The sequence below is a fragment of the Mesoplodon densirostris genome, chromosome 3 (genome assembly GCF_025265405.1).
Source record: "Mesoplodon densirostris isolate mMesDen1 chromosome 3, mMesDen1 primary haplotype, whole genome shotgun sequence".
Lineage (NCBI taxonomy): Eukaryota > Metazoa > Chordata > Mammalia > Artiodactyla > Ziphiidae > Mesoplodon > Mesoplodon densirostris.
Window position 1 is genome coordinate 27,452,842 of NC_082663.1, and position 8,128 is coordinate 27,460,969.

The following is an 8,128-nucleotide window of genomic DNA, read 5'->3' on the forward strand; positions in this document are numbered from 1 at the left end:
CAACTTGAGGTACCACAGGCCTTGTGACTGTGTAGGAAAAGCTTAACTTGTAATGAAGACACTGGGAAAGAGAAGAGAATTATGTAAAATCAGACTTGATTCTCTTTCCTCCCAACTTTTTAATGGTTATAATGAAATTGGAGCCTAGAGGCTCTGTATACAGTGTGTGGGCTGTCTTCTGGGCACCTTCAGATCCACTCTCCACCCTCGCACTCTGGTTGGCTGGCCTGAATGGACATGGCAACAGGCTCCACTGCTTTCTGGCTCCTGGCTGGCTATGGCCAGTGCAGAGCCCCACTAGGAAATTGGAGAGATGGAGGAACGGAGGTCAGATATTTATTTCTCTGGCTCTCTCCCTTCAAGGTCACCTTGGGCTGGCTGTGCCCCTCAACTAAATGTGGCCTCTTAAGGGGGCCTCTACCCAATTCTCTTATGATTTCCAGTAGTCACTCCTTTTCCTGTCCCTTTGAGCCTAATGTATTAACTATCCCTTTGGTTTTCCTAATACTCATATTTGTAATTGGTCTCTATTAAAGTCTCCTCAAGGGCTTCCCTGGTGGCGCAGTGGTTGAGAGTCCGCCTGCCGATGCAGGGGACACGGGTTCGTGCCCCGGTCCGGGAAGATCCCACATGCCGCGGAGCGGCTGGACCCGAGAGCCATGGCCGCTGAGCCTGCGCGTCCGGAGCCTGTGCTCCGCAACGGGAGAGGCCCACGTACCGCAAAGAAAAAAAAAAGTCTCCTCAAGTCGTGATTTGTGAGCCATCTGCTTCCTGTTGATACTGTGACTGCTACAGTAATAGGCACCAGAGATGGCCCCAGGAAACGTCAGAGTGGGGGCAACGGGACACTAGTAAACTGTGGTATATGGTAGTGTCACAACCACTTAAGCTAATTAGTGGGGTAGCATGGAAGGCTTCCGGTTGGAGGGCAAGACTTCGATAGACCAAATGCCTGTGGCACCTCGTCACTATGGCTAGTTGTGATTATAAAGATTTTCCAGGCACCTCGCTCTTGACAGTCCTGAGAAGGCACCTGGGGAAAGAAGAAGTAAACGCTGTGAACATAGAAGAAGCAAGACACATGAGGAGCTGGAGAGCCCCTGTGGCAGCTTTGAAGGGCTCCCTCATATGTGGTCACAGCAGTTCAGGGACAAGCCCAGGCTTGGTAGCAAGGGCTGCATAGTTGTAGCACCCATTCAATGCTCAGTCCTATGAGACCTCTAAGGGCGCTGGTTGGGAAAGGAGGTGGCATTTGGGCTCCACATCTCCCTGGGCCTCTGTTGCCTGCAGAGGCAGGCCACACTACCCCTGCTTCCTCTAGTTCCATAACTCCCAACGTGTCCCGGTTTAGACTTACAGGGCCTCCTCCTGGAGGAGAACCTATAAACGGGAAGACATTTGAAGATTTCTGCAGTCTGCTGGAGGAGCCTCGAGAGCCTTTGTGGGAGTAGCTGCTAAGTGTGTGACATCAGGGGGTCATAGGTGGGAGTGGCCCCTTGCATCTAGTGACCACTTGAGGAGTGTTTGTTCCATCCCAGTGACCTTAGACTTGAATATCTCCCTCCACATATTTTATTTTGAAACTTTTCAAACCTACAGAGAAATCGAACGAATAGTAAAAGGAACACCCTTATATCCTTCACCTATTATTTCGCAACATTCTGTTTCCCTTTTTGCTGAACTGTTTGTAATGATGTTTGGGTTGCAGTATGTGAAGAAAATTCAACCTCCCAGAAATATGGATTTGGAAAAGGGAGGAGTATTTTAATAGACTTTTCAGATAATTGTGGATACTATTTGATAGCAACCACAGAACTTGACAAGTGGTAGTTTCGCAAAGGTCAGTTGCACTGTGTCATTTTTGCTCCAAAGCTTGAATTACACCATTGGCAACAAATGCTGTCAGTTGTTTTCCTTGAAGTGACGAGTTCAGTTTGTTCCTTTTTGAGAAATGTCTGCTAATTCCACAAGTCAGAGTAATCATAGTTTGTCAGTTGTTTTTGCAAATAAAAGTGGTGCTCCGTAGAAAGAAACAGTAGTTCAGTTCATGTTCCAGACAGCTGTGTTTTCTTTTCCTGTGCTTAGGCTTAGGCTTTTTCAGCCATTGAACTTCAGTGTCTTTCCCAAGAATAAAGACCTTCTTCTACCTAATCTATTAGCACAACTTGGAAAAATTCAGTAATTTTATCTAATAATCAGTTTGTATTTAAATTTCCCCAGTTGTTCCCCCAAATGTTTCTTCCCCGATGCAGCATCTAATCAAGGTTCATGCCATTCATTTGGTTATTAGTCTCTTTTAATCTAGAATAATTGCCTACTATTTATGTTTTCCATAACGTGACTTTTTAAAGAGTCCAAGCCAAGTATCTGGTAGGATATCCCACATTCTGGATTTGTCTATTCCCTCATGACTCAAGTCAGGTTAAATGTCTTTTGCAAGAATACTACAGAGGTGAGGTTCTTCACACCGGAAGGCACATCAGGCCCGGTTGCTTCCCTCTGTTTGATCACTAGGCTAGTTAAGGTGGGGATTGCCAGATCTCTCCGTTTTAAATTAAGATACCTTCTTCCTTCATCCTTTTTATTACATTCTTTGAAGAACATGTGAGTTTGGGGGACTTAGTGTGGAGGGGAGGAATGGTTCCAGTGAACTGGCAGTGGAGATTACCCTCTGGCCATCTTGTGCTTCTCATGCCACTGACTTATAATAGGCAGAATAGGGAGGTTTTGTACGGATTGAATTGATTGATCTTGATTGTCTCGAGGAAACCAGACTGTGGAGAACTATGTTTGGAAACCAGGGATTTACTGGTCTCTTATTTTATACTCCCTTGACCAGTTGTCCTGGTGAGTAAAAGACTGCAGTGACTCACAGAGAAAAGACTTCCAAGAACACAGACACTGTAGCAGTGAAGAGTTTGGACTCCCCATCTGGTAAAGAACCCTGGTCCAGCCAAGATGCTGGGCGAGGTTAAGGGGCACATGGAATGGGCAGTGGGAAAAGGCAGCAGCAATGACCAACGTAGACCTTTTGATGTCAGGAGTGCTACAACAGTGTGTTATGGGACTTAATTGTCTCTTGTCTCCCTCCCTTTCCTCTGAAATAAGTTATATGGATAACAACAATGCTGGCAAAGGTTTAGGGTTTTGTTATTTACTTATTTAGGCTGCACCGGGTCTTAGTTGTGGCGCACGAGATTCTTTAGTTGCGGCATGCAGGCTTCTTAGTTGTGGCATGCATGAGGGATCTAGTTCCCCGACCAGGGATCTAACCCAGGCTCTGTGCATTGGTAGCGCGGAGTCTCACCCACTGGACCACCAGGGAGGTCCCAAGTTTTAGGTTTAGACGGGAGTATAAGAAAACTGATACCAATTTGGTATCTGACATGGTAGCTGATAGAACTTCATGCCCACTCTGTGATGGGGGCTCAATCTTTCCATTAGACGAAGGACCAGAAAGGATGCTGAGGGCAAAAAGGCGTGGGGTGGTATCTCTAGCTCTAGCTCTGTATCTCATACCTATCTATCTATCTACCAATCATCTATCTGTACTGTGAAGTGTATACATACATACATACACAGACAGACACAGCACACACACACATACATGTATATATATGTATATATAGATATGTTCTATCTCTCCAGATCCATTGTACCTGTTCTATGTCCTGCGAGGCTGCTATGTATAGATCACATCAGTGGGCTGTGCCCTCTCATTTCTGGTTGGGATTGCTCCATGGTGAAAGGAGACTGAGGTGGAGTTGGGGTCACATCAGTCTCCTCCTGTGTGGGTTTCTTGTGTTGGGCTCCAGTAACTGCTCCTGTCCTTCAGCTTTTGGCCGTGGAATGGTGACAGTTCCTCCATTATTAGTAGTCCAGGGTTATAGCGTGGTTACCCTTGGGTTTTCCTGACCTTTACCCACACTTTTGTAAATAATAAACATACTCCTTGAAGTAGCTTAATTTGAGTATACCTTTTCAAATTGGGAAACTGGTAATTGGCAAATAGAATTAGCAGAACTGTTTTCGGGAAGAATCTCTGTTGCCTGGCCCTCTTGACTGTGTCTTCAAATCTCTGGTCTTGCAAAAAACTTTGTTCACTTAGTTTTACAGTGTTTGTTCCTCTCGTGCTATGTGGCATCTAAAAACAGTCACATACATGACCATAAACATCTCCTAAAATCATCAACCAGAAATCAGTCCAAGAAAGAAGAGTTTTTCAAAGTTTAGTCCCCTAATTGAATTAGGCAAACTCCTCTCTACTCCAAAGCTACACATTCTCTTTGGCCCATCTCAGTACCAGAGAGAATCACAGCTGTCAGGGGGAACGCGAGATTACTGGCAATCACTAGGGTGACTGCCTGCTGCTGTGCAGGGATGAATGCCAGGGGCTGCCATTCCACCGCACTTGTCCCTTGACGGAGAAGCGGTTCCCAGCATGTTCAGCCCCCAAGGTTGGTTGCCAAGTGGCTCAAGCAAATGTGGTCAGAGTTAGATAGGAAGACGAGGACGTTTCTGAGTGCTTGAAAGGTGTGGGAGATGTTGGCCACCTTGAAGCATGGCCAGAGTAAATCCCCAAGGCGGGCACCCAAGTCGGACATCAGAATCCCAGTCTCAAGTGGCAGACCTGGAAGCCTGGATAATTTATTACATGAGGTGATGTCAACTTTTGGCCACAGACAGGTTTTCATCCTTGTCTGCCACATGGGTACAAGTCTTTTTACAGGGGAGGAATGTACGGAAAGCCAAAGGCTTTGGCAGTATATAAAGCCCAGCATCCTAACCATTAGGCCACCAGGGAATTCCTACAGCCCTGTATTTTTAAATACAGGAATATTCTGTGAGTGGCTTCTGAGGGCGTGGCAGTAAGGGTCACGGGGAGCCATGATGACAGCTGTTTTAACAGCTTTAGTGTATAGATATGTTCCTGTGCATGCGGAGGCCTATCGACAACTGGCGAAACATATTTACATGAACATCCACATCTTCCTTTGTATCAGTCAATCTCAACATTTACAAATGTCCCATGCAAGGGTGACTGAATTGCCTTCTCTGTGGGCTTGACAAATAGGAAAGTTCTGACAATTGTGCCAGGCTACACTGGAAACGTTTGTAGCATATGAAGTGCCTTTTTACTTCATTGGAGGTGCCGTTCCGAAGGTCACGCAAGCAATCAGGGAGAAGATCCTTGGTCACCACCTAGTGGCCATCTAGGGAATGTCGAGGGTGATAGCAGTGCTGCTCAAATTATCTGCGGTGAAAGACTTGTCGTTTCCAACCGATTGTGGACCAATACTTTTGTAAAATACAACAAAAATTGTTAAGAAAGTTATGTAAAAAATACAAAATGCAAATTGCAATTTATTATTCGATTCAACACACATTTTAATAAATGTAACCAGAACAAACAAAACACGGAAATGAAAATAAAAACTGTACACATAGTTCATTGCAAGTGTAAACAAAACTAAACAGTGAAACAGCTCTCTCCCCATGTTAAATACCTAAATGCAGTTTTGAACAAACACCATATGTACCAATGTTCAAGTTTTCTACCAAGTATTTGATGTAAATATGTATCACTGTTTGTTATGTAGAAATAATAGGTTTTTAATGTGTTAAATGAACTTGTTTCTCAGTCGTTAAAATTTATCTAATCTAGATTGACTTGATTACAGTGTTACTGATGGGGGTAATGTATATATAAACTGTTTCTGTGTTTTGTTTTAATAACATGTAGTAGAGAAACCAGTTCACAGGGACAGGTTCAAGATACTAATTTTTGACTTTTATGTATAATGAAGCAAGTGAGGCTATATTTCCAAAATTGATCTTTAATTCTTCATAAGTAGTTAATTCTAACAATTTATTCTGTATTGTTACAGTTAAATTGTATATTGACACGAAAGGGATGAATTCAAGATACATTTCCATCTTTTGATGAAAAATATAATTAAAAACATTCTATCCAGTATCTAAACTATTGATTGATAATTGTTGTTAAATTATGGTAATGTTATTACAGTCTATATAAATTTTATTTTCCCAAATTATAACCCTTAGATTTTATTTGCCATTGAAAAACATGTTGCATGAAAGTATTAAAATCATTAAAAGTACTGAAGCTATCAGGCAAATAAGTAAACACGGCTGTTCAAATTGTATCATTAAGGGCTTCCCTGGTGGCGCAGTCGTTAAGAATCCGCCTGCCAATGCAGGGGACACAGGTTCGAGCCCTGGTCCGGGAAGATCCCACATGCCGTGGAGCAACTAAGCGCACGCGCCACAACTACTGAGCCTGTGCTCTAGAGCCCACTAGCCACAGCTACTGAGCCCACGTGCCGCAACTACTGAAGCCCAAACGCCTAGAGCCCGTGCTCTGCAACATGAGAAGCCACCACAATGAGAAGCCCGTGCACTGCAATGAAGAGTAGCCCCGGCTCGCCGCAACTAGAGAAAGCCCGCACGCAGCAACAAAGACCCAGTGCAGCCAAAAATAAAAACAAATAAATAAATTTTAAAAATTGTATCTTTAAAAAGTAGAAACCAACTTTTAAAATTAAGAGTTTGTTCCTGAGTTCAAACATTCCTATTTCAGTAACCACCATACTTCAGCAAACAGAAATAGTTGTTTATGATCAGCTTCTATATTACCACATAATAAAGGTAATATTCTTTTTTTTTTTTTTTTTTTTTTTTCTTTTTGCGGTATGCGGGCCTCTCACTGTTGTGGCCTCTCCCGTTGCGGAGCACAGGCTCCGGATGCGCAGGCCCAGCGGCCATGGCTCACGGGCCCAGCCGCTCCGCGGCATGTGGGATCCTCCCAGACCGGGGCACGAACCCGTATCCCCTGCATCGGCAGGCGGACTCTTAACCACTGCGCCACCAGGGAGGCCCTAAAGGTAATATTCTTGATGTCAAAGCATTAGCTTTTAAGTCATTCACAATTTTTGCTCTGTCAATAAACATATTAAGAACATCTGACTTTATATATGTATACACACAAATTTATAAAGTAAACTGGTGAAATATTAAAAATTGGTGAATCTAGGTTAAAGGTTTATGGGAATTCTTTGTGCTATTCTTGCAACTCTTCTGAAAGTTTGAAATTATTTCAAACTAAAAAAAAGTAAAAATAAATGATTATTTAATTGGAGAGTAACCAAACTGCCAAAATTTTGTCTACTATCATGACTGTAAACATTATTAAATCCTTTAAAATAGTAAATCCTTTAAAATGGTACAAGCTAATAACATAAATTGCTTCACTAGTTTAGGTGGTAGTGTAAAACCATAAATTGAAAAAAATTAACCTGATTATAAATGAACATTATTGTAAAAATTACAGTTACAAAAAGAAATGCTTACATTTTCTAGAATTGTATTGGGTGGGCCAAAAAGTGCCTTCAGTTGTTTTTTTTTTTAACATCTTTATTGGAGTATAACTGCTTAACAATGGTGTGTTAGTTTCTGCTTTATTAACAAAGTGAATCAGCTATACATATACATATATCCCCATATCTCCTCCCTCTAAAAGTATGGAATGCTTCACGAATTTGTGTGTCATCCTTGTGCAGGGGCCATTTTAATATTCTCTGTATCGTTCTGATTTTAGTATATGTGCTGCTGAAGTGAGCACATGCCTTCAGTGTTTTAAGTAAAAATAAAAGACACATTTTTCATTTTCCCAGGAACTTTATTGAACAACGACATACCCTTTTGTTCCACTACTTTCGGCCGTTTTTCAGGCAACTTCATAATTCCATCTTCCCAAAACTTTTTATCTTGCCTGGTAAGAACTGTTCCAGGTGCCTTTTACAGTCTTCCAGGGAATTGAAGTTTTTTCCACTAAGAGAATTTTATAAAGACCAAAATAAGTGGAAATCCGAAGGTGCAGTATCTGGTGAATACAGCAGATGAATCAGAACTTCCCAGCCAAGCTGTAACAGTTTTTGCCTAGTCATCGAAGAAACGTGGTCTTATGTTATCTTGATGGAAGATTATGCGTTTTCTGTTGACTAATTCTGGACGCTTTTCGTCAAGAGCCTCTTTCAGTTGGTCTAATTGGGAGCAGTACTTGTTGGAATTAATCGTTTGGTTTTCCAGGAAAAAAAAAAGAATTTTT

At 42.4% G+C, this 8,128-nt stretch overlaps 1 non-coding gene across 1 annotated transcript; it reads right to left on the reverse strand.

The window, feature by feature from the left end:
- Positions 1 to 7,535: 7,535 nt before the first annotated feature.
- On the reverse strand, positions 7,536 to 7,642 carry LOC132487235 (U6 spliceosomal RNA). Its single transcript, XR_009531535.1, has one exon. It is a non-coding gene; the product is annotated as a U6 spliceosomal RNA (small nuclear RNA).
- Between the last annotated feature and the right edge of the window lie 486 nt (positions 7,643 to 8,128).